Here is a 22,404-nt window from a genome sequence, read left to right on the forward strand (position 1 = left end):
CCTATAAAAGGGAAGGGTTTTCTGCTCTCTGGGTCTCCTCTCCTGAAGCTGATCATCTATCTCTCGAGATGTATTAAAGCTTTACTGCAGAAGGATCCGAGTGGCCTGTGTGCATTTTGCTGGCGAGACGGTAGCGTGGGTCATCTGGTGCCGGAAACCCGGGATTAACATCTCCGGCATCATGGAGACGGGGTGGGTTCAGAACTGCAGGGAAAAGGTAAGTTCGGAGAGGTATGTCTGATCATGAACCTCTTATCCCTTTTGATTTTGGTCTTAATCTAGATGCACCCTAGGAAGGGACAGTAGAAGCTCTAGTCTTGGTTGCCCTGGTCCTCATTTCATTTATTCTGTCCATCGAGGCTGGTGCTGAAATTTTTATTCTGTCCAACGAGGCTGGTGCTGAAATTTTTATTCTGTCCATCGAGGCTGGTGCTGAAATTTGAGGTGTGGTCAGTCCGACATAGATAAGCGGCAGCACCTAGGTATCTTGTAAGCCTCCCGTAGATAAGGGAGCGGAGCACCGTGTTTACTTTCACTTTGCTTAAGGAGTACCATAAGTCAGGCGTAGATCAGCCGCAGGCACTCACTCTATCATGGGCTCCTCACAGTCAGTGATCACCGCATTACAGGCAGTGCTAAAGCAATGCAATCTGCAGGTCGCCTCCCATACACTGCAGAATTTTGTTAAGGAAGTGGATCACGTTGCTCCCTGGTATGCCTGTTCGGGGTCTCTAACTGTAGCCTCATGGAATAAGCTAGGAAGGGACCTTGACTGTAAGCATGAAGAGGGAGACTTACGCCTGGGCACCAAGGCAATTTGGAAGCTGATAAAAAACTGTCTAGAGGATGAAACCTGCCGACCCGCCATTGTGGAGGGACAGGGAACACTAGAAGAGGTTTAGGACAGTATGTCAGAAACTGAACGGAGCGAGAGAATAGGAGCTCGAAAAAAGAAAGACATGTCTAAGAAAAAGGGCCCTCCCCGGGATTCAGAAGGAAGAGGAGAGAGAAAGAAGGGCAGTGAAACTGAGCCCTCTACTAAGAAAAAGCCTTATACTAATTTTTATCCTATCCATGACTTGGAGGCCTTAGAGATTGATAGTTCAGGGTCCGAATATCTAGACCCCAATGAGGAGGCTGAATTAGAGGAGGAGGCAGCAAAATATAAAGAACAAAGATATAACCCTGACCGATGGTCGCGATCAGGAAGTAATAAAAAGGGTAGCATACCAGATACTGTGCCCACAGCGCCACCGCTTTATGAATTGTGGTATAGCGCTAACTCTTTTTTTCCTCAGGAAGAGTTAAAAAAGATACAGGTGGCATTCCAGTCTTTGATACTGGGGAGGCGGGGCATATGCACACCCCAATGGACTATAAACAACTTAAAGAACTTGCTGAATCTGTCCATAATTATGGGGTCAGTGCCAATTTTACTCTGGTTCAGGTCGAGAGATTCACCAATATGGCCATGACCCCGTCAGATTGGCAAATGATAGCAAAGGCTACACTCCCTAATATGGAACAATATATGGAATGGAAAGCTCTATGGTATGATGCGGCCCAAAATCAGGCCAGGGCCAATACCACAGCAGTTGATGACAACCAGAGACAATGGACCTTTGAATTGTTGACCGGCCAAGGGCAGTATGCCACCAATCAAATTAACTATCCTTGGGGGGCATACGCCCAGATAGGGGCAGCTGTGGTCAAGGCTTGGAAGGCACTTACAAGAAAAGGGGAGGCTGGGGGTCACCTTACAAAGATTGTTCAGGGCCCCCAGGAACCATTCTCTGATTTTGTGGCAAGAATGACTGAGGCCGCAGCCCGGGTCTTTAGCAAGCCATGCCTCTAATTGAACAGCTCATTTATGAGCAAGCCACCCAAGAGTACAGGGCGGCCATCACGCCAAGAAAAAACAAAGGGTTACAAGACTGGCTTAAGATATGTAGGGAGCTAGGAAGCCCTCTCACCAACGCGGGACTAGCTGCGGCTATATTGCAATCTCAGAGGCGCCCTAATGTCAACAATCAAAAGGCGTGTTTCAATTGTGGGAAAGCTGGACATTTGAAGAGAGATTGCCCTGTACCTGAACGCTCAAGAGGAGCTGTTCTCTGCTCCCGCTGCAGAAAGGGCTATCACAAGGCTAGTGAATGCCGCTCTGTCAGAGATGTAAAAGGAAGACTCCTGCCCCCGATAGGTGAAGTTAATCCCTCACAGTCAAAAAACAGGGTGCTGGGCCCCCGATCCCAGGGCCCTCACAAATATGGGAGCCGCTTTGTCAAAAGCCAGAGCAGGACAGAGGAGATGACACCTGACAAGTTACAGGAGTGGACTTGCACGCCCCCTCCAGTTTCTTACTCATGCCCCAAATGAATGTGCAACCAATCCCCATTAAGTCTCCTGGACCCTTACCCCCTCAGACTATGGGTCTCATTATTGGGTGAGGATCTCTCACTTTACAAGGCCTTGTGGTTCATCTTGGGGTAGTGGACCACCAACACCTGCAAGACATTCAAGTCCTTTGCTCCTGCTCCCAAGATATTTTTTCCATTAGCCCAGGAGATAGAATTGCACAATTAATATTCTTGCCCAGCCCCGATAAGGATGAAGATAACACAAAAGAATGGAGAGGTATGGGTTCTTCTGGCCCCGATTCAGCCTATCTAGTTATGCCTTTGAATGCCAGACCTACTCTATATCTTTTTATTAATGACAAAGATTTTGAGGGGATTATGGACACCGGAGCAGATAAGAGTATCATTTCATCTTACTGGTGGCCCAAGAGCTGGCCTGTTACAAAATCTTCTCATTCTTTACAAGGCCTGGGTTATCAATCTTGCCCAGCGATTAGTTCATTCACCCTGACATGGCAAACCTCAGGACAGAGGGGCCTGTTTATTCCATATGTGCTCCCGCTGCCGATAAACCTATGGGGCAGAGATGTGCTTTCTGAGATGGGAATCACATTAACCAATGAATACTCAGTTCAGACCACTAATATTATGAAGAAGATGGAGTACACAAAGGGAAAGGGATTGGGAAGCAAAGAACAAGGTAGACTTGAGCCCGTCTCCCACAACGGTAACCCAGGTAGACGGGGCTTGGGTTTTTCCTAGGGGCCGTTGGGGTTACAAGACCCATCCCCTGGGTAACAGAGGAACCCGTGTGGGTCTCCCAATGGCCGCTATCCTCTGAAAAATTGGAGGCAGTCAACAAGCTAGTTACAGAACAGGTGCAGCTCAGACATTTGGAACCTTCCACGTCTCTGTGGAATACACCAATTTTTGCCATAAAAAAGAAATCAGGCAAATGGAGGTTACTTCATGACCTTCGAGCAATTAATGCACAAATGAACCTTTTCGGCTCAATCTAGCAGGGTTTACCTCTGTTATCTGCCCTGCCTAAGCAATGGAAAATTGTCATTTTAGACATTAAAGACTGTTTCTTTTCCATCCCTTTGTGTCACCAAGATCGACCAAGATTTGCTTTTACAATTCCAGCCCTTAATCATATGGAGCCTGATAAGAGGTTCCAGTGGAAAGTCCTCCCTCAGGGCATGGCAAATAGCCCCACTATGTGCCAGCTTTTTGTATAGGCAGCATTAGAACCTGTGAGACAATATTTTCCCTCCTTACTGTTATTACATTATATGGATGATATTCTTTTGTGCCATAAAGATATGATGGTTTTACAAAAATCCTATTCATTTTTGATAAAAATGTTAGCCCAATGGGGACTGCAGATAGCTGCAGAAAAGGTTCAGATTTCAGAAGTGGGCTCCTTTCTGGGAAGCATTATTTTCCCAGATAAGATACTTCCTCAAAAATTGGAAATTCGCAGAGATCATTTACATACTCTTAATGATTTTCAAAAGTTATTGGGGGGTATAAATTGGCTTAGGCCTTTTTTAAAGATTTCCTCTGCCGAGCTTAAACCTTTATTTGATATTTTAAAGGGGTATTCACATATCTCCTCCCCCAGAGCCCTTACTCCTGCGGCTAATAAAGCCTTGCAAGTAATAGAGAATGCCTTACAAAATGCCCAGTTACAGCATATTGAGGAATCACAACCTTTCGACTTGTGTGTCTTTAAGACAGCTCAGTTACCAACTGCTGTATTGTGGCAAGATGAACCATTATTATGGATCCATCCCAATGCTTCTCCGGCAAGAGTAATCGATTGGTATCCTAACGCCATTGCGCAACTTGTGCTTCATGGCTTAAAAGCAGCAGTCACTCATTTTGGACGAGATTCTAAATTGCTAATTGTTCCCTATACTGCCACACAAGTTCAGGTCCTTGCGGCTACATCTTATGACTGGGCAGTATTAGTCACCTCCTTTTCAGGACAAATTGACAATCATTATCCTAGACATCCAATTTTACAATTTGCCCTGAATCAGGCCATAGTGTTTCCACAGGTGACAGCAAAAAACCCGCTTCCAGAAGGAATCATAGTGTATACAGATGGGTCAAAAACTGGTGTAGGCACTTATGTGACCAATAACAAAATAGTGTCTAAACAATATAATGAAACTTCACCTCAGATTGTGGAATGTTTGGTGGTTTTGGAGGTCCTTAAGGCCTTCCCGGGACCACTTAACATTGTGTCAGATTCCTCCTATGTGGTCAATGTAGTTAACCTTCTAGAGGCTGCTGGGGTAATAAAATCATCCAGTAAAGTCGCTGATATTTTTCAAAAAATACAGGTTGTTTTATTACATAGGAGATTTCCTGTTTATATCACCCATGTTAGAGCACATTCGGGTCTCCCTGGGCCCATATCCAGGGGCAATGATCTCGCAGACCGAGCCACCAGAGTTGTGGCTGCTGCCCTTTCATCCCAAGTGGATGCTGCAAGAAATTTTCACAAACAATTCCATGTGACGGCTGAAACCTTGCGCCATCGCTTTGCATTGACCAGAAAAGAGGCTAGGGAAATAGTTATTCAGTGTCAAAACTGTTGCCAGTTCTTGCCAGTGCCACATGTGGGGGTTATCCCACGGGGGATTCAACCACTACAAGTCTGGCAGATGGATGTAACACACATTTCCTCCTTTAGGAGGCTTCAATACCTGCATGTTTCTGTGGATACTTGTTCTGGTATCATTTTTGCCTCGCCTCTTACGGGGGAAAAGGCCTCACATGTAATTCAACATTGCCTTGAAGCTTGGAGTGCTTGGGGACAACCCAAAATTCTTAAAACAGATAATGGACTGGCCTACACCTCTCAAAAATTTTGACAGTTCTGTCACCAGATGAATGTAACTCATTTAACTGGTTTGCCATACAACCCTCAGGGACAAGGCATTGTGGAACATGCCCACCACACTCTTAAATCTTACCTAATCAAACAGAAAGGGGGAGTCGACGAGGCTCTGCCCTTAACACTGAGAGTGGCCGTCTCCATGGCACTCTTTACTCTTAATTTTTTGAATCTTGATGAACAAGACCGCACTGTGGCTGATCGTCACTGTTCAGAACCAAACAGACCTAGAGAAATGATCAAATGGAAAGATGTCTTAACCAGAAAATGGAGAGGCCTGGATCCTATTTTAATAAGATCCAGGGGAGTTATCTGTGTCTTTCCACAGGAAGAAGACAATCCTCTTTGGGTTCCAGAATGCCTCACCCGAAAGATCTCCTCTTCAGAAGATGTGGACAAAAGAGGGAACACTGAAACAGCGATGGATACTGACCCTTCTACTGGAGATCCTGGTTCCTAGTATATCGGGGGAATTGCGTTGGGGTATTATGTCCACCTTTCCCCTGCCCATGCCTGTCATGCACAGTGCACAAGTGTTTCCATATTTCTTTACTACTGGTAGGGAGCTGGGACTTGCCTTTTTACCATTAGATGGGCAAATTCAGGCTCTGATGGAAAATAGAACTTTTCCCTCAAAGGAAGCCTGTGCTTTGTGATGATCTCTGACTTGAAAGACCAAAGCCAGTGTATATCTTTATAGAGTGTTTGGCCCCCTTTCTGTGGTTGGTAAGTAATAAAAGTTTAAATAGTAATCAATTAGAGTTAGATTACTTGCTTAATGAATGTTTCTATGCCCTGTGTTGGGATGCTACTAAGTATCCCTTTGCTTTGGTTACTTGCATGCCTAAATTTGTTCCAGTTCCTGTGGAAGCCCCTAGCAGTTTAAGCTTATTTAAAGAAAAGAGAGATTTTGGAATCTCTGCTATTATAGTTGCCTTGGTAGCAACAGCAGCAATAGATGCCTCTATCACTGCTTCAGCCCTTGCCTTGTCTGCTACAGTTCAGACAACGCAAACCATCAATGACCTTTTGGCAAGAGTGACATCGGCCCTGGACAGGCAGGCCACGGCCAACTCCCAGATATAGGGAGGCCTCATGTTGGTAAACCAACGGATTGATCTGTTTCAAGAGCAGGTGGATGTCCTGTGGCAAATGGCTCAGCTGGGTTGCGAACATAAGCTGCCTAGCCTCTGTATCACCTCAGTACAATTTGAGAATTTTACAAGAGCACCTAACCTGTCAAAGGCTTTGTCTCGTTATTTGTTACAGAATTGGACCATAGAATTTGAACAGACACTCTGGGAGCTGAGGATCGCCGTCTTACAAGTCAATTCGACACGTCTTGACCTGTCATTGATGGAAGGATTTTCTACCTGGATTTCTGCAGCATTCTCCTACTTCAAGGAATGGGTGGGGGTGGGTTTGTTTGGAGTGGCTGTGTGCGGTGGAGTACTGCTCCTACTATGGATGATCTGCAAACTTAAAGCCCAAACAAGGAGGGACTGGATGGTAGTAACCCAGGCGCTTGTTGCTTTGGAGCATGGTGCCTCCCCCGATATACGATTATCGATGCTTAAGCAATAGGTCGCTGGCCACTCAGCTCTTGCACCCCACGAGGCTAGTCTCATTGCACGGGATAGAGTGAGTGTGCTTCAGCAGCCCGGGAGAGTTGCATGGCTAAGCACTGCAGTAGAAAGGCTCTGTGGCATAAGATGAGCCTATTCTAGGGAGACATGTCATCTTGAATGAAGGTTGAGTGTCCAAGTGTCCTTCCCCCAGGAAAAATGACACGGGAGCGGACCAAGAACCCTCTGGGTGATGAGCCTGGGAGGAGGTTTTGTGTAAGGCCCCTATGCTTGCACACTGGGGATTTGACCTCTATCTCCACTCTCAGTACTGGGTGGCCTGTTGCTTCTAAAATAAAAGAAAAAGGGGAGATGTGAGGAGCCGCCCTCACAGTCGCCGTTACAAGATGGCACTGACATCCGTTGCTCATAGTAAAATGTGGGCAGGCATCAGGGTATCTTTCCATTACCTGAGCCCTGCCTCTCTCATGACGTCATCTGGCTGATGGTGGGCAGCCAATCCGGGTGGTGCACGTCTCCAACTGTACTTCACAGCCTATAAAAGGGAAGGGTTTTCTGCTCTCTGGGTCTCCTCTCCTGAAGCTGATCATCTATCTCTCAAGATGTATTACAGCTTTACTGCAGAAGGATCTGAGTGGCCTGTGTGCGTTTTGCTGGCGAGACGGTAGCGTGGGTCAAGCTTCAAGATTGAAGCATGCACAAAGAAAAGGGTGGGTGAAAAGATCAGCTTAGGAACTTTGGAAGGTCATGAAACACTCACCCCTCCAGAAGGGAGAGGCTAATTAGCATTTTTCAGACCACAGGGTGGGAACAGACCTGCGGGTGGAGACACATTCCACAGGGCTGACCATTGCTCACCTTCAGACAAGGGAAGTCCTTATCACCTCATTCCCTAAAGACCAATCCGTTTAAAGGGTGCACTGTTCCACCAATCATATTGTGCCTAGTTGCTGATGCTCTATTCTGCCCCTGGAAACCGTATAAAAACTGAATGGGTGCTGGGGGCCACCTCTCCTTCAGGTCTGGGACAACCCCAGTGCACTGGAACAATAAATTCCTCTTGCTTTTTGCATCGATCCTGGCTCCACGTGATTCACTGGGGTGGGGGTGGGGGTAGTCCCTGGTAAGCTTAGGCTCCCCAGAGTCTTACAGCTGCTTCTTTAAAACTCACTTTCCTTTTACTATTTCAATATCAAATGTAATATTTCTATACTATATGCATGTAAAAAGTTCTGTGAGATACATTTGTATTGCCAAATCTTCAATAAGTATAGAGATAAAATTTCTGGAGCCCAAAGCCAAACTTATTGTGGGCAACATTAGTCACTCTAATATCCAATCTCTTACTCTCTTCTATATGTGATTTAATACACTTGTGACAAAACTCAGAACTGCTTAAAGAGATTAACTAAAGAGATGGATAACAACCATAACCAAACCTTTATTTGCTGCTCTCTGAAGTCTTCTATAATCCTCCTCTAAAATTAATTTTAAAAAAGCCACAAATCATATGAACATATGAATACATCTCCTCTGGCATGTTCTGCCATTAATTCTTTTCTTTACCTCAATCCAAGGATTACTCAGGCCTAATTTACCTACAACTTCATCTCTCCCCACCCCTCTCCATAAGTCTCTAGTTTCTCTGAAACCCCTGTTTACTGCTCACTCTGCCAAAATTCTCAGAACAGGGTTAGGGGCCCCCTAGCAGGCTGGGATGGAAGTTCATTGCCCTGACTTTTCAAGGCACTAGGATCTCTGAGTTCACTCATTTCCTACAAGGTAAACTAAGTCTTACGAAAACTTTTGTCTTCTCTCTCTCTCTCTCTCTCTCTCTCTCTCTCTCTCTCTCTCTCTCTCTCTCTCTCTCCTCCATTTTCCAGATGCACTTAATTTATAAAAACTCTCCTCAATTTTGCCAACCTCCCTTAGCTATCTTGTTTACAATCTTAAACTTATCTACAAGGAAGGTATGATAATAGAAATAATCCTCTTTCATAACACCATTCAATCACAGTAACTTTAGTAAAAAAGAACAACAGAGATAGACCCTGAGCACACTTCCCCCTCCTCCTAACCTTTAAAGGACCTAAAAGCTAGAGGAAGTGATTAACAGATCTGAATAGCATCATTTGCTGTCCTGGCTACACCAACTTCTCTTCATTTTCCTGTGACCTGCTTCATTTTAGCTGGCACAGCCTGTTCCTCCCCACCCCTTTTCTTTTCTACATAGTTTTGTCAATTTTTACTAAATGTTCTAGGTCCAGTACAGAGTCACTGAACTCAACGGCAAGTTGCTAAGTAAGTTGGCAAATGCATTTGTTAATGTTACCATTTCTTATGATATTAAGGGAAAAAGTGGAAACTAATAAGTAGAAGAAAACTATAAGATGTAAAAGTGAACCCTGCCTCGAAAAACCAAAAAAAAAAAAATGTAAAAGTGAAGATATTTTTAGTAAAACAAATATGATTTCTACATGGCCAGGTTTTCTTTTGTCTAAAATGGAAAAGATGAAGCTTGGAAGCCTTACAAAGTGCCGAAGATCTGGAAAGTCACACAAAGGCTATAACAGAAAGGGTGGTAATGTGGCCCCTCTAGAAAGGATAGAAAAGATAAGACTAAGGAATAACACCTTATCAAATATATATCCAGGTTATTGAATTTTTTAATGCTAACTTCAACTGAATCTCTATAAATTAACAAACTTCTGGTAAGTTATTCATCTGATGTTGGTAACATTCGAAGGAATAAAATTGTATGTCCTATCAAGATTTATTTTTAAATGTTTGGGTATTATTTATCCTTTATCTCAGTATATAATAAAGTTAGAAATACCAGACTTGTAACTGATCTTCTGGGTGTTCATTGACCACATTTAGAGGCTTATTCCTACATGAACAGAAAGTCTAAAAGAGACAATATTTTTAACTCTTGCACTCCAAGGTCAACTAGGTCCAAGAGAACTATCCAGCATCATTCAAGGTCCCTGCAGCTCTCTGAGTCAGTTGTCCTCTTGTTCAAAGAGATCACAGAGACCCCAAAATCAGACTCTAACTAGTTACATTCTGCAAAAAGTAGAGCCAACCCAGAGAGACATCCCCTCAGTGCTCAAAGGGAAGACCCTGCTAACATGGCCTTGACTCATCTCCACCAGATAACATAACTGAGGCTCCTCCCAAGCCAAATGACCCACCCTCAAGGACTGAACTTTCTAGAGGCCTTAACAACTTGTAAAATGTGGTCAATTCTTGCCACCTACACAATCCTTAAACATCAAGAAAGAAAATATAAGCCGGGCGTGGTGGCGCACGCCTTTAATCCCAGAACTCGGGAGGCAGAGGCAGGCGGATTTCTGAGTTCGAGGCCAGCCTGATCTACAAAGTGAGTGCCAGGACAGCCAGGGCTACACAGAGAAACCCTGTCTCAAAAAAAAAAAAAAAGATACTATCGATAAACAAAAATAAACCAAAAACCAACCAACCAAAACAACAACAAAAAAAAAGAAAGAAAGAAAGAAAGAAAATATAATCAAAGATTAAAATGATTGATAATAATATTTTTAAAAGCCTAAACTGGGCTTTAAAGATTTATTTATTTATCTTATGTATATGAGTACACTGTAGCTGTCTTCAGACACACCAGAAGAGGGCACCAGATCTCATTATGGGTGGTTGTGAGCCACCACGTGGTTGCTGGGATTTGAACTCAGGACTCTGGAAGAGCAATCAGTGCTCTTAACTGCTGAGCCTTCTCCCTAACCCCCTCCCTAAATCTCTTTATCTCCTTCCTTAATATCTTTCTGACAAGCTAGCCCATAGTGCAGCTGCCTCTGTTCTTTTAGATCTATGAAAATCCTTATACAATTCATATTGCATCCTTATATTTTGCATAGCTGAAAAATTACATATCTTAAACTCATGTTTTCAGAGTTCTTTCCCACAGCCTTAAGGGCCGTCCTGAAGGTCACAGTGTTCTACCATTTTGCTGAGACATTAGTCACACCCTCTGATTACCATGGAGTCATTAGTCTTGACAGGAGAATATATATTTATATATTTATATAATATATGTTATATAATGTTTATAATATATAATATATATATGCATACATACATACATACATACATACATACATACATACAAACAAGCCTCACATCCACAGCAATCATCAGCACTTGTGGGGGTCCACACATTCTGCTGGCTCTGTTCCAGCGGCAGCGACCATGTCATTCCATCCCTTGCATATGGTCAAACAGGACTCAGCAAAAGGCCGTTCCTTCACTTATTTTGCACGTTTTCCCAGCACTCCGGCTTTTCACTCATTGTCTGAAGTACCCCCATCTTCGGCCATGTGGCTGCTTGCTGACCTCCATCTCCTTCCTGCTGTCTTAGACCCTATTGTAAAGGGTTTTCTGCTCTGTCTTCCTAACTCTTAAGTTGTTTTGTGCCCCAGAGACTAAACTATTTTATCCAAGGAATCTCCAAAAGACATGCTGATAGCATCCTTCTCCTCTGAGATCCTCCACATTAGAGACTGCTCCAAGATTCCCCATGGGGACAACACCCTTGTCCAGTGGGAAAGAGTAACCAGAGTGCCCCCTTCTCTAAGCAAGTCAGGAATGATAGCTGAAGTCATAACTTATTTTCCTAGATTCTTATCAACAACCCAGTCAGCACCCAGGAAAGGTCAGGAGATAAGATGATCATCTGACATTCTTCCACCCACCACTCCCTGGCTAAACCCAAATGTTGTTAGCATCAGGCCAAAGAGGAAACTTTACAGTCTCCTTTCCACTCTACTCCCTGCCTGCACTCACACACAGACCCACAGATATAGACACATGCACACATACAGACACACAAATACAGACATACCACCCACATATGCATATGCACACAGACACACACACACATACACATAAAAATGAAATATATATTTTTAAAAAAGTATAGCACCACAGAAAATCTAGGAAAAACAAAATCAAAAGAGGAATAAAAGACACACAAGACAACAAAAACATTTACAAAATCAATTTAGCAAGCCCTTCAATAATCATCTTTAATGTGAATGAATTTTATTCTCCACAAAATATCAAGTACCTACTTGAATCTTAGAAATATCCAGCTACATGCTACCAACAAGAGAATTACTTTATTTTTAAAGGCACACATAGATTGAAAATAAAAGGCTAGAAAAAAAGATATTCCATGACAACAGTAATTAAGAGAAGCCAGAGGTACCTAAACTTACATCAGACAAAGAGAGACAAAGGGGTCAAAATATGCAACAATGGTATAGTAGTTACTCAACATTGCAACATCTAAATATGTAAAATAAACAGTCGTAGATGCCAAGAGAAAGAGATTGCAATACAGTAACAGTTAGGAACTTTAATGCTCTACTTTCAATAGTGGGTAAATTGTCAGACAGAAAATCAGTGAGACTATATTTGAGTTGAAATTTAGAACAAATAAATTTCACTGACAAATATAGCAGAGCAACACACACACACATCCTGGATAGATCAAATGTTAATCATTAAGAACTGGTCATGGACATCAGATACATAGAAAAAAAACCTGAAAAACTCTAGTTATTGCCCGCGCTTTTGTGTCCCCCTGGTAAGAACACGCTCAGGGCAACCGGAATCTTCTGCAGCACAAGCTTTATTGCTTACCCCATCAGGAGCCAGTGGAGAAGAGAGCCAGAGAGAGAGCCAGAGAGAGAGAGAGAGAGAGATGGCGGAGCCCTGTCCCTTTTATGGAGGACTGTCCTCCGCCTCGGACGTGTCGCTCCCTGATTGGCTGCAGCCCATCGGCCGGAGTTGTCGTCACGGGAAAGGCAGAGCACATGGGGTGGGAAACTACCCCAGCGCATGTGCAGATGGTTTGTTTACACAGGTGCCAGTGCCATCAGCACCATCTTGTAATGGCCAATGTGAGGGCGGCTCCTTACATCTCCCCCTTTTCTTTTATTTAAGAGCAATAGGCCACCCATTCTAATGAGAGTGGAGATAGAGGTCAAATCCCCAGTGTGCAGGTAAAGGAGCCGTACACAAAACCTCCTCCCAGGCTCATCACCCGGAGGGGTCCTGGTCTGGTCCCGTGTCGTTTTTCCTGGGGGAAGGACACTTGGACACTCAACCTTCTTGAAAGATGACATGTCTCCCTAGAATAGGCTCATATATGCCACAGAGCCCTTCTACTGCAGTGCTTAGCCGTGCAACTCTCTCGGGCTGCTGAAGCACACTCACTCTATCCCATGCAATGAGACTAGCCTCGTGGGGTGCAAGAGCTGAGTGGCCAGCGACCTATTGCTTAAGCATAGATAACCATATATCAGGGGAAGCACCATGTTCTAGTGCTGCAAGCGCCTGGGAAATAACCACCATGTCTCTCCTAGTTTGGGCCTTAAGCTTACAGACCAATCAGAGAAGCAACACTAATCCACAGCAAAGAACAGCTCCAAATAATTCCACCCCCACCCATTCTTTAAAGAAGGAAAATGTTGAAAAGATAGTCCTTAGGTCAGGGACAGGTCCAAGTGCGTGGGGCAAGTCTCAATTTTCAAAGGGTCTGTTCAAATTTAGCCGTCCAATTCTGTATCTCCCAACGTTGCTCTCCCTTTGTTGTTATCGCACTGGACATCACCAAGACGAGGGACATCAGTATTCCCTTGGTCAGTCTGGATTTTTCGGGTGAGTCTTTCTGGTATCCAAAATGGGTTGTCTTCATTCTGTGGAAAAACACAAACAGCTCCCCTGGATCTTATCAAAATAGGATCTGGGCCTTTCCATTTGTTATTTAAAACATCTTTCCATTTAACCATCTCTTTGGGCCTATCTGGCTCTGAACAATGTCGTTCAGCCGCTGTATCTTTGTTAATTGTCCAGTGGCTTCACCTGTTCGGGAGAGCGCCTTCCAGGCCTTAATAACCGTGGAGGAAATTTGGGCATAAGCTTCCCAGTGATAATTTGTTTGATCAGCGGTATAAGCTCCCTGACCCGTTAACAGGTCAAAAGTCCAATCTCTCTGCTCTGGAGTCAAAGCGGCAGCATTTGCTCGGGCCTGCGTTTGTGCAGCCTCTTGCCATAGAGCTCTCCATTCCATATATTTGCCCATATTGGGGAGAGCGGCTTTTGCAACCATTTGCCAGTCGGCAGGAGTTAGTGCCATGCCGGCAAGCCTGTACTCTACCTGAGCATGAACACGCCCACCCTTGGCTCCTTCAAAGACCGGAAATGCCTGTTGCATCTTTCTTTGTTCCTCTCTTGAAATGAACGAGTCTGTGCACTGCCTCTCTGTGCACTGCCTCTCTGTGCAGGGCTGACGCACTACGCAAGGCGGGGGCTCAGCATAGGGCGGAGATGCACTATGACCTTGAAGCCGACTGCCCTGAGGCCGAGCAGCAAGCTGGCCTTTGCCAGCCGCTTTTGGCTTTTTTCTTGACCTATAAGCTCGCATTTCTCTCTCATAACGAGCTGCTCCCTCCTCCAAGTCTGTTTTCTCAGAAGAGCTAATTTTTTTATCTGATTCACAGCTACTAAGAACTGGCTCTTTAAACTCATCTCTTTTCTCCTCTTTCCTTCTAATCTCTCCCCAGGTATTTTTCCCTGACATTAACTTTTCTTTTTTCCTTTGTTTTTTCTCCTCTTTCCTTCTAGTCTCTCCCCAGGTATTCTTCCCTGACATTAACTTTTCCTTGGGTTCAATACCCGTGGAAAGGCCTGTATACTTATTTGGCACGCCATGCTTTCTCTTTTTTCCTGCTCTCTCTCCCCGCTTTACTTCTGATAGACTGTCTTGAATTTCGTTCAGAATTCTCCACCCTGTCTTAACCACTTGTTGACATGTGAAAAGAAATAAAAGGGCTTTTAACACTAGAGAAAGTTCAAGACCAGACATACCTTGTAAAGCTGTAACGCGCGTCCCATCCCCACAGTTCTGGTTCTGCTCCGTTCCCCAGCTGAAGAGTTCTGAACCCATGCCGGATCCTTCTCAACAGTCTGTTTTGCGGGAACACTTCATTACCACAGTTCCCCAGCTGAAGAGTTCTGAATCCACACCGGATCCTTCTCAACAGTCTGTTTTCCGGGAACACTTCATTAACCGCTCCTTCCCCGTGATGTAGTAGCTCCCGGGTTTCGGCACCATTTATTGCCCGCGCTTTTGTGTCCCCCTGGTAAGAACACGCTCAGGGCAACCGGAATCTTCTGCAGCACAAGCTTTATTGCTTACCCCATCAGGAGCCAGTGGAGAAGAGAGCCAGAGAGAGAGCCAGAGAGAGAGAGAGAGAGAGAGATGGCGGAGCCCTGTCCCTTTTATGGAGGACTGTCCTCCGCCTCGGACGTGTCGCTCCCTGATTGGCTGCAGCCCATCGGCCGGAGTTGTCGTCACGGGAAAGGCAGAGCACATGGGGTGGGAAACTACCCCAGCGCATGTGCAGATGGTTTGTTTACACAGGTGCCAGTGCCATCAGCGCCATCTTGTAATGGCCAATGTGAGGGTGGCTCCTTACATCTAGTTGTAGCAAAAAAGACATCATGATACTCCAGGTGGATTTGTTACAACAGTACACTAAAAAAGACTCTAGTCAGGAGATACAGAAAAGAAAACAAAACATGCCAGTGATTACGAGTTCGTAGTGGCTATGGAGAATGGTCCAGCGGGGCTGCAAAATCTTAAACTAGACAGGTATGACATCACTGCATAATGATGTATTAGGATCTTTTGGCTTTTATGTAGTTCTCCTGTTGATTTTCCTGGATCTTTTTTTAAAAATTAAATCTTAGGGCTGGTGAGATGGCTCAGCAGTTAAGATCAAAAACTTTAGGGCACCCTTAGCAGAATAACAAGAGCCTTATTACACACTCATACATATACCCTCACACAAGCATACTCACAGCAAGTCTCCATAAACTAAAGAAGCTTGAGTATGTAACAAATATCTTTTCTGAATTCAATGAAGCGAGACATAAATAACAAAAGAGAAGATTCTCAAATATTCATCAGAGTGTGGTAAGCAGCATGATCCTGAAGAACCAATGAATCAAAGAGAAATTAAAAGATAAATTTCAAAACCATTGAGATAAATGAAAGCAGACATACGAAATTTTTAAAAATTAAGAGTTGAGACAACAGTTCTAAGAGTGAAATGTTCTGTAATATGTGCCTATATCAGAAAAGAAGAATAATCTCATAAAAGAAGAAAAGTCTCAGATAAGTAACTTACTCCTCAGAAAATAAGAAAAGAACCACAAATTCAGAACAAATTTTGTAAAAGGGTGAAACAACTTGAGAACAGAAATAAAATATAGAAAAATAAAAAAGATAAGCATAACTAAAAGTTGGTTTTTAGAGATGACAGATTGACAATGTTGGCCAGATTATGAAAACAGAAACTTTAATCAGTACCATCCAGGACTCCAAGTGGAACAGCAGCTAAACAGAATTTAAAGAGTAGCCACTAAAGAGAATACAATAATGGTTCTGAAATTTCACTAAGAATGCATATTTATTAAATTCAGTTTTCTTTAAATAAATCTTCAGACCAAAAAGAAAAGAGAGGGAAGGAAGAAAAGAAGGAAAGAAAAGAGAAAGAAAGAAAGAAAGAAAGAAAGAAAGAAAGAAAGAAAGAAAGAGAGAGAGAGAGAGAGGGAGGGAGAGAGGGAGGGAGAGAGAGAGAAGGCGGGCGGGAGGGAGGGAAGAAAAGATGGAAGAAGGCAGGCAAGGAAGGAAGGAAGGAGGGAAGGAAGGAAGGAAGGAAGGAAGGAAGGAAGGAAGGAAGGAAGGAAGGAAAGATAGGAGAAACTCCAAGTATGTAAACTCACAAATGAAAAAGGAGACATGACAAATGGGTCCGCAGGGGTAGGAAGGGTCACAGGAGACTATGACAAACAAATGGAGACCAACAAGTTGGATAACCTAAAAGTAATGAAAATGTTTATAGAAGCAACATACCAAGGCTGAGTCGTGAATAAACAGAAAATCTCAACAAACTAGTAACAAGTGGGGATACTCAGTCAGGAATCAAAGCCAGCAGATGTGGTGGCACACGCTTGCAAACTACAAAGTGAGGCCACACAAGTGCCTTAGGGTCTGAACTCACTGATGAATGTTGACAAATATTTTATAGTATTACACTGTGGTGGCAACAGTAATTGTTAAAACTCAGCATGACCTAGAGTCACCTAGGAAGCAGGCCTCCAGGAACACCTGTGAGGGAGATTATCTTGATTATGTTGGCCTCTGAATCCATAATGAAGGGTTAGTTTGATATGAATTAAGGTAGAAACCTACCCTAAGAGGAGCTGGCACCATCTCCTGGGCTGCACTACAAACTACAATCAACAAACAGGACCTCATGAGACTGAAAAGCTTCTATATGGCAAAGGATGCCATCATTCAGACAAAGCTACAAAATGGAAAATGATTTTCACCAACTATACGTACAACAGAGGGCTAATATCCAAGATATATATTATAAAACTCAAAAGATTAACATCAAGAAGACAAGCAAACTAAAAAATAGGACACAAATCTGAATAGAGAATTCTCAAAAGAGGAAACTCAAAGGGCTGAGAAGTACTTACAGAAATGTTTAACGTCCTTAGTCACTACAGAAATGCAAATCAAAACTGCTTTGCGAGTCCTCAAGGTCAGTAAAATAAATGATAGCCCATGGTGGTGAGGATGCGGAGTACAGGGAACACTCGTTTATTGTTGGTGGCGGTGAAAACTTGTACAGCCACTATGGAACATCAGTGTAGTGGTTCCTCAGAAGGATGGGAATTATTCTACCGCAAGATCTAGCGCTACCACGTGAGGTGGTTGGAAGGCACCCATAGACTCATAGGGAGTGGCATTATTGGAGGTGTGGCCTTATTGGAAAAAAATGTGTCACTGGAGATTGGGTGTTGAGGTTTCAGAAGCTCGAGTCAATTCTAGTGGCTCAGTGTCTTTTCCTACTTCCTGCCGATCTGGATGTAGGTCTCAGCCGCCTCCCCAGCACGCTGTCTGCCTGTGTGCCACCATGCTTTCTGCCATGACATAATGGACTGAACCTCTGAAACTTATATAAGCCAGCCCCAATTAATGTTTCCCTTTATAACAATTGCCTTGGCCACACTGTCAATTCACAGCAATAAAACCTTAATTAAGACACAGCTCTTGAGCATATACCCAAAGGATACCTCAGCCTACCACAGAAGCCATTGTTCAGCCATGTTCATTGCTGCTCTATTCATAATAGTCAGAAATTGGAAACAACCTAGATATCCAATTTTTAAAAATGTGGTAGACTTACACAGTGGAGTGTTACTCGATTGTTTAAAAAATAATAATGAAATCTTGAAATTTGCAGGTAAATGGATGGAAATTAAAAAAAAAAAAAACATCCTGAGTGAGGTAACCAGAAAGACAAATGTGGTATATATTCACTTAAATGTTGTTAGCTGTAAGTCATTGATGAGCAAGCTACAATATTTAAACCACAAAGATGAGGTAGAAAGTAAAGAAGTAGTGGGGAGGGATGAATCTCTAGGAAGGGGAAATAAAACAGATAGTTATGGGTGGATGGGGTGGGAGGAACTGAAATGGGAGGATCAAATAGGGAGAAGGAAGGAAGAGGGGGCAAGGGAAGAAATTCAGGGGTGGTCAGTTGAAAGTGCCATTTGCGGGATTGTATGGAAACCTAATATCGTATAAGCTTCCTATAATATATACATATATGAAGGTGATCTAAATGAAATTGCCAAATACTGGGGAAGACAAAGTCCAAACTGGACATCTCCCATCACCAAATGAATCTTCCAGTACCAGGAATGAATTACACCCAATAGAGCTGTTGGCCAAAAGGGTCTCAAGGGAACTACACCCAAACAATCCAAGGTATTGCCAAGGCTCTCCACAAGTCAACAGTAAGATCCCACTGCTGAAGACAAGACTTACACAATTCATTAAACATGGAAAAGTCGAGCTGATGCCTACCTAGAACCTGCACAGATCTGCACCAGATGGAGTCCTAGAGCTGAGAGAAGTGGACACATACCCCCACCTCTGGGATGTAGTATTTGAAGTACTGGAAGGTACTCTGTATGCTACCAAAGGAGAAGGATATACACCAGCAAACCCTTCTCTCTACAAGAGTGACCTGCCCGAAAGATAGGCAAGTGAATTATTAGTGGCAAAAAGCCTGTGGGTGTAACCAACCAAGACCTGATTTAAGGTCCACTCGGTAAGATGGAACTCACACCCAACATGGCTTGTGACCAAGACTGACACTAGATAGACCTAGGGTCAACCAAATCTTACTGTTCTGCTAAAGGAATGTAGCAATAAAATAACTCCTAATGACATCCTGCGACACTCATTGATCCAAAGCTGATGACGAAAGCACTTGTTAACAGAGAGCTTATAAACTGCCAGTTCTTTATTATAGTCTCTAGTCCCAGCACCCAGCAGGCAGAGCCATGGGGATTACCATAAGTTTTGGACAATTTGATCTACATACTAAGTTCCAGACCAGCAAGGACTTCACAGTGAAACCCTGTGTGAAAACCAAACGTAAGAGAGTCAGTGAGATTATTCAGTGGGTAGAGTGCATAGCCAACCCTGACAGCCTGTGTCCAATCCCTAGGACCCTCATGGTAGAAGAAAAGAATCAACTCCCACAACATCTCACATTCACAAGCATGCTTTGGCACATTCATATTTGTATACACATGCCCTCCCCTCTTTTCTCTCTCTCTCTCTCTCTCTCTCTCTCTCTCTCTCTCTCTCTCTCTCTCTCCAAATATTTTTTAAAATGTGGAAATACAAATGGAGAGAAATTAAGTAACTTCCCATGATCGATGATGGCACAAATGTTTAGAGAGGCCAGATGACCATCTCCAAACAGCGAGGTCAGGGACACCTTTATTATTTATTTATTTACCTTATTTATTTATTTATTTATTTATTTATTTATTTATTTATTTAATGTGAGCGAGAGAGGGAGGGAGAGGGAGAAGAAGAGGGAGAGAGAGGAAGGGAGGGGGAAGGGAGGGAGAGAGAGGGGGAAGGAGAGAGGTGTGAAGTCATCAGCTAGTCTGTGCCATGGTGCACTTGAGGATGTCAGAGCACAACCTCCAGGCGTCACAGGGAACTGCATCTTCCTGCAGAGCAAACTGGATAGTACCTTGGGGATCATGGGGAGCTGTGAGGTCCCTTGGTGTGCTCATGCTCGTGCGTGCAATGCACACACACACCCACACATATACACACACTGAGTATGCACTATATACACACATATTAGCACACGTGGGGAAGATGGGCAAAGCCCCAGAGAGGAAAACACTGGAATCATGAAGATTTGGAAGTACTGTAAGAGGCCTGTGACTTCTCTCCCAATATTGTACAAATGAATAGTGTACATACGGAGTAAGAGTTCATCTTTGTGACCTGAGACCTGGTTCAAATTCCAGGTGGGTGGTTTATGTATTGCACAATTTGGGCACTGGTTCTTCACTAACACCATGCAGAATTCACCCTACCTCCCAGGGCAAAGGTTGGCTACAAACGAAGGTCCCAGTCTGCCTCACTTGTGGAGACCAAGTTCTCAGGATTCTTCATAACATACTGCACTCCTCAGGAGTCTGGGCTGGGGATGAGAGGCTGGGGGCTGTGGGGACACCGGTGAGAAGCATGGCACAGACAAGGCCACCGTCAGAGCAGAAGCAGGGGAGAGGGATACTCCTTTCCTGTAAAAATCACTCGGAAGCCTGTTCAGCTCACTGTGATGTGACTAGCTTGCCTCCTTGGTGGCAGGACGGGTCCAGAATTTCACAGTGGAAACACCACCTGGACACAGGACACACCTCTCAGAGGGATCCTTTAAGACTGGAAGCTGAGTCATGCCAGAGTTGCCTGGCACCTGATACAATATGCCCCGTTTGCCCAAGGACACTGGCAGGAAACAGCAGGGCCTCATGCAATACTCTGGCAGAGCCTGTAAATACCAGCCCTTTCAGGAGGAGAAAGGGGTGTGGCCAAGAGTCTGAAGATTGGGCCTATAGGGAAGAGACCAGCCCAGCTTACAGTGCTGTCCCAGGCCAGAGGTGAGTCAAGAGTTTAGTCCCAGGCCAGCCAGAGAACTGACAAAACATACCAAAGGTAATGGCAGTAAAGTGGCGGGCATTCTTAATGGCTCTCAGTTCTGCCCTTAGTCCTCTTGTTTACAGATGGATGGGGGAAAGTGGTGACCACAATAACAAAATGTAACGAGTTACTTGCCCTGCCTGTTTAAAGGTTAAGACAGAGAGGGGATTAGCAATGTGGGCTGAGGGCTTGGGTGTTGAAGGAGGTGCAAGGAACCTCACTGAGGGCTGGCACTGAGTAAGACAGAGGAAGTCATGGTGACATCTGAGGAAAGGGTGTCCAGGCAGAGGCAGAGTCCTGGCAAAGACTGACCAGGAGAGTTAGGGAGCAGCCAGGAGGCAAGAGCATCTGGCACAGAGGAAGCCAGAGGCAAAACGAGGAGGCAGCTAGGAAGCTTCACAGGAAGGCAGGCAGACAAAAGGCTCCTTGTATACGCCAGGCCTCTTGTCAGTACCCCATACACCCACTGCCAGGGGCTGTGACCTTACAAGGGTACCCCCTTCCTCAGTCCTGTCCTCTCTGTGAAATAACTGGACCCTTACTGTATCCTCAGGCTCAGGGGATGAAGGAAAAGAGAACAGGTGACAGGCAGCAGGGAAAGTTGACAGCCAGGCTCTGGGACCACGGAGACAGAGCCACCTCCCTAGCACTGAGTGCTGGGGGCAAACGTGCATAAGGGGTGGCCAGTTCTCACAGGAATGCTGATGTCGGGAGGAGGGTTGAGCTACTGTGAGGTCTCTGCAAGCTGGAGCTCACTAGGAACACTGGGGAGTCGAGCCTCAGACGGAAGAAACAAGAGGGGCAGAAGTCGGGAGGAAAGCATGCAGGCTAGCTGGAGGGAAGCAAGTGGTCGTGCTAGGACTCCTTTCTACAAGCTAACTCCCTTCTGCACAGTTACAATGACAAGCAGGAAAAGAAAAATGAGACACTGAGCCAGGTAAGAGGGGAAAGTGGCAGAGTGGTGGCCAAGGAGATGGCAAGGAACAGATAGGGCTAAGGGGACTCAAAGAAGGTGGATGGATGAGTCTAGTTGTTCATTCACTGAGGAGGATGGGGACTTCTAAAAGGCCAAGGGTTTGTTGTGAAGGAAGCAGGCCCCATATTGGCTATTGGGGACATAGGAGTCCAGAGAGAAAGCACTTCACAGGAAGAGAGCAAGCTTTCTCCTCCTCTTCCTTCTTCCTACAGGCTTCCTCTCCTTCATTCTCTTCTTCTACACTATGGGAATTGAACCCGGGGCCTTTTGTAGGCTAGGCAAGTACTCTCCAGGTATCTACTACTGTTTTGAAACATGGTCTCACTGAATTACCCAGCCTGACTGGAACTAGTTCTGTACTCCAGGTAGATCTTATGATCCTCCTACCTCTGCCTGCCAAGTAGATGGGATGACAGACCAATACCATCAGGCCTCAC

At 44.5% G+C, this 22,404-nt stretch overlaps 1 protein-coding gene across 4 annotated transcripts in view; it reads left to right on the forward strand.

Moving 5' to 3' along the window:
• The first annotated feature begins 20,863 nt into the window (after window positions 1–20,863).
• The window catches only part of Acox2 (acyl-CoA oxidase 2), a 40,904-nt gene continuing 39,363 nt past the window's right edge, over window positions 20,864–22,404 (forward strand). Inside the window, exon 1 of one of the 4 annotated variants that reach the window (XM_021181870.3) lies at window positions 20,864–20,951. The gene's annotated coding sequence lies outside the window, so the exon portion shown is untranslated. Of the gene's footprint in view, window positions 21,007–22,236; window positions 22,261–22,404 lie in introns of those variants that run through there. The other 3 variants (XM_021181868.3, XM_021181869.3, XM_085828378.1) reach the window with 3 other exon arrangements.

Source organism: Mus caroli, unplaced genomic scaffold (genome assembly GCF_978045245.1).
Source record: "Mus caroli unplaced genomic scaffold, Mus_caroli_1 scaffold_12, whole genome shotgun sequence".
NCBI lineage: Eukaryota > Metazoa > Chordata > Mammalia > Rodentia > Muridae > Mus > Mus caroli.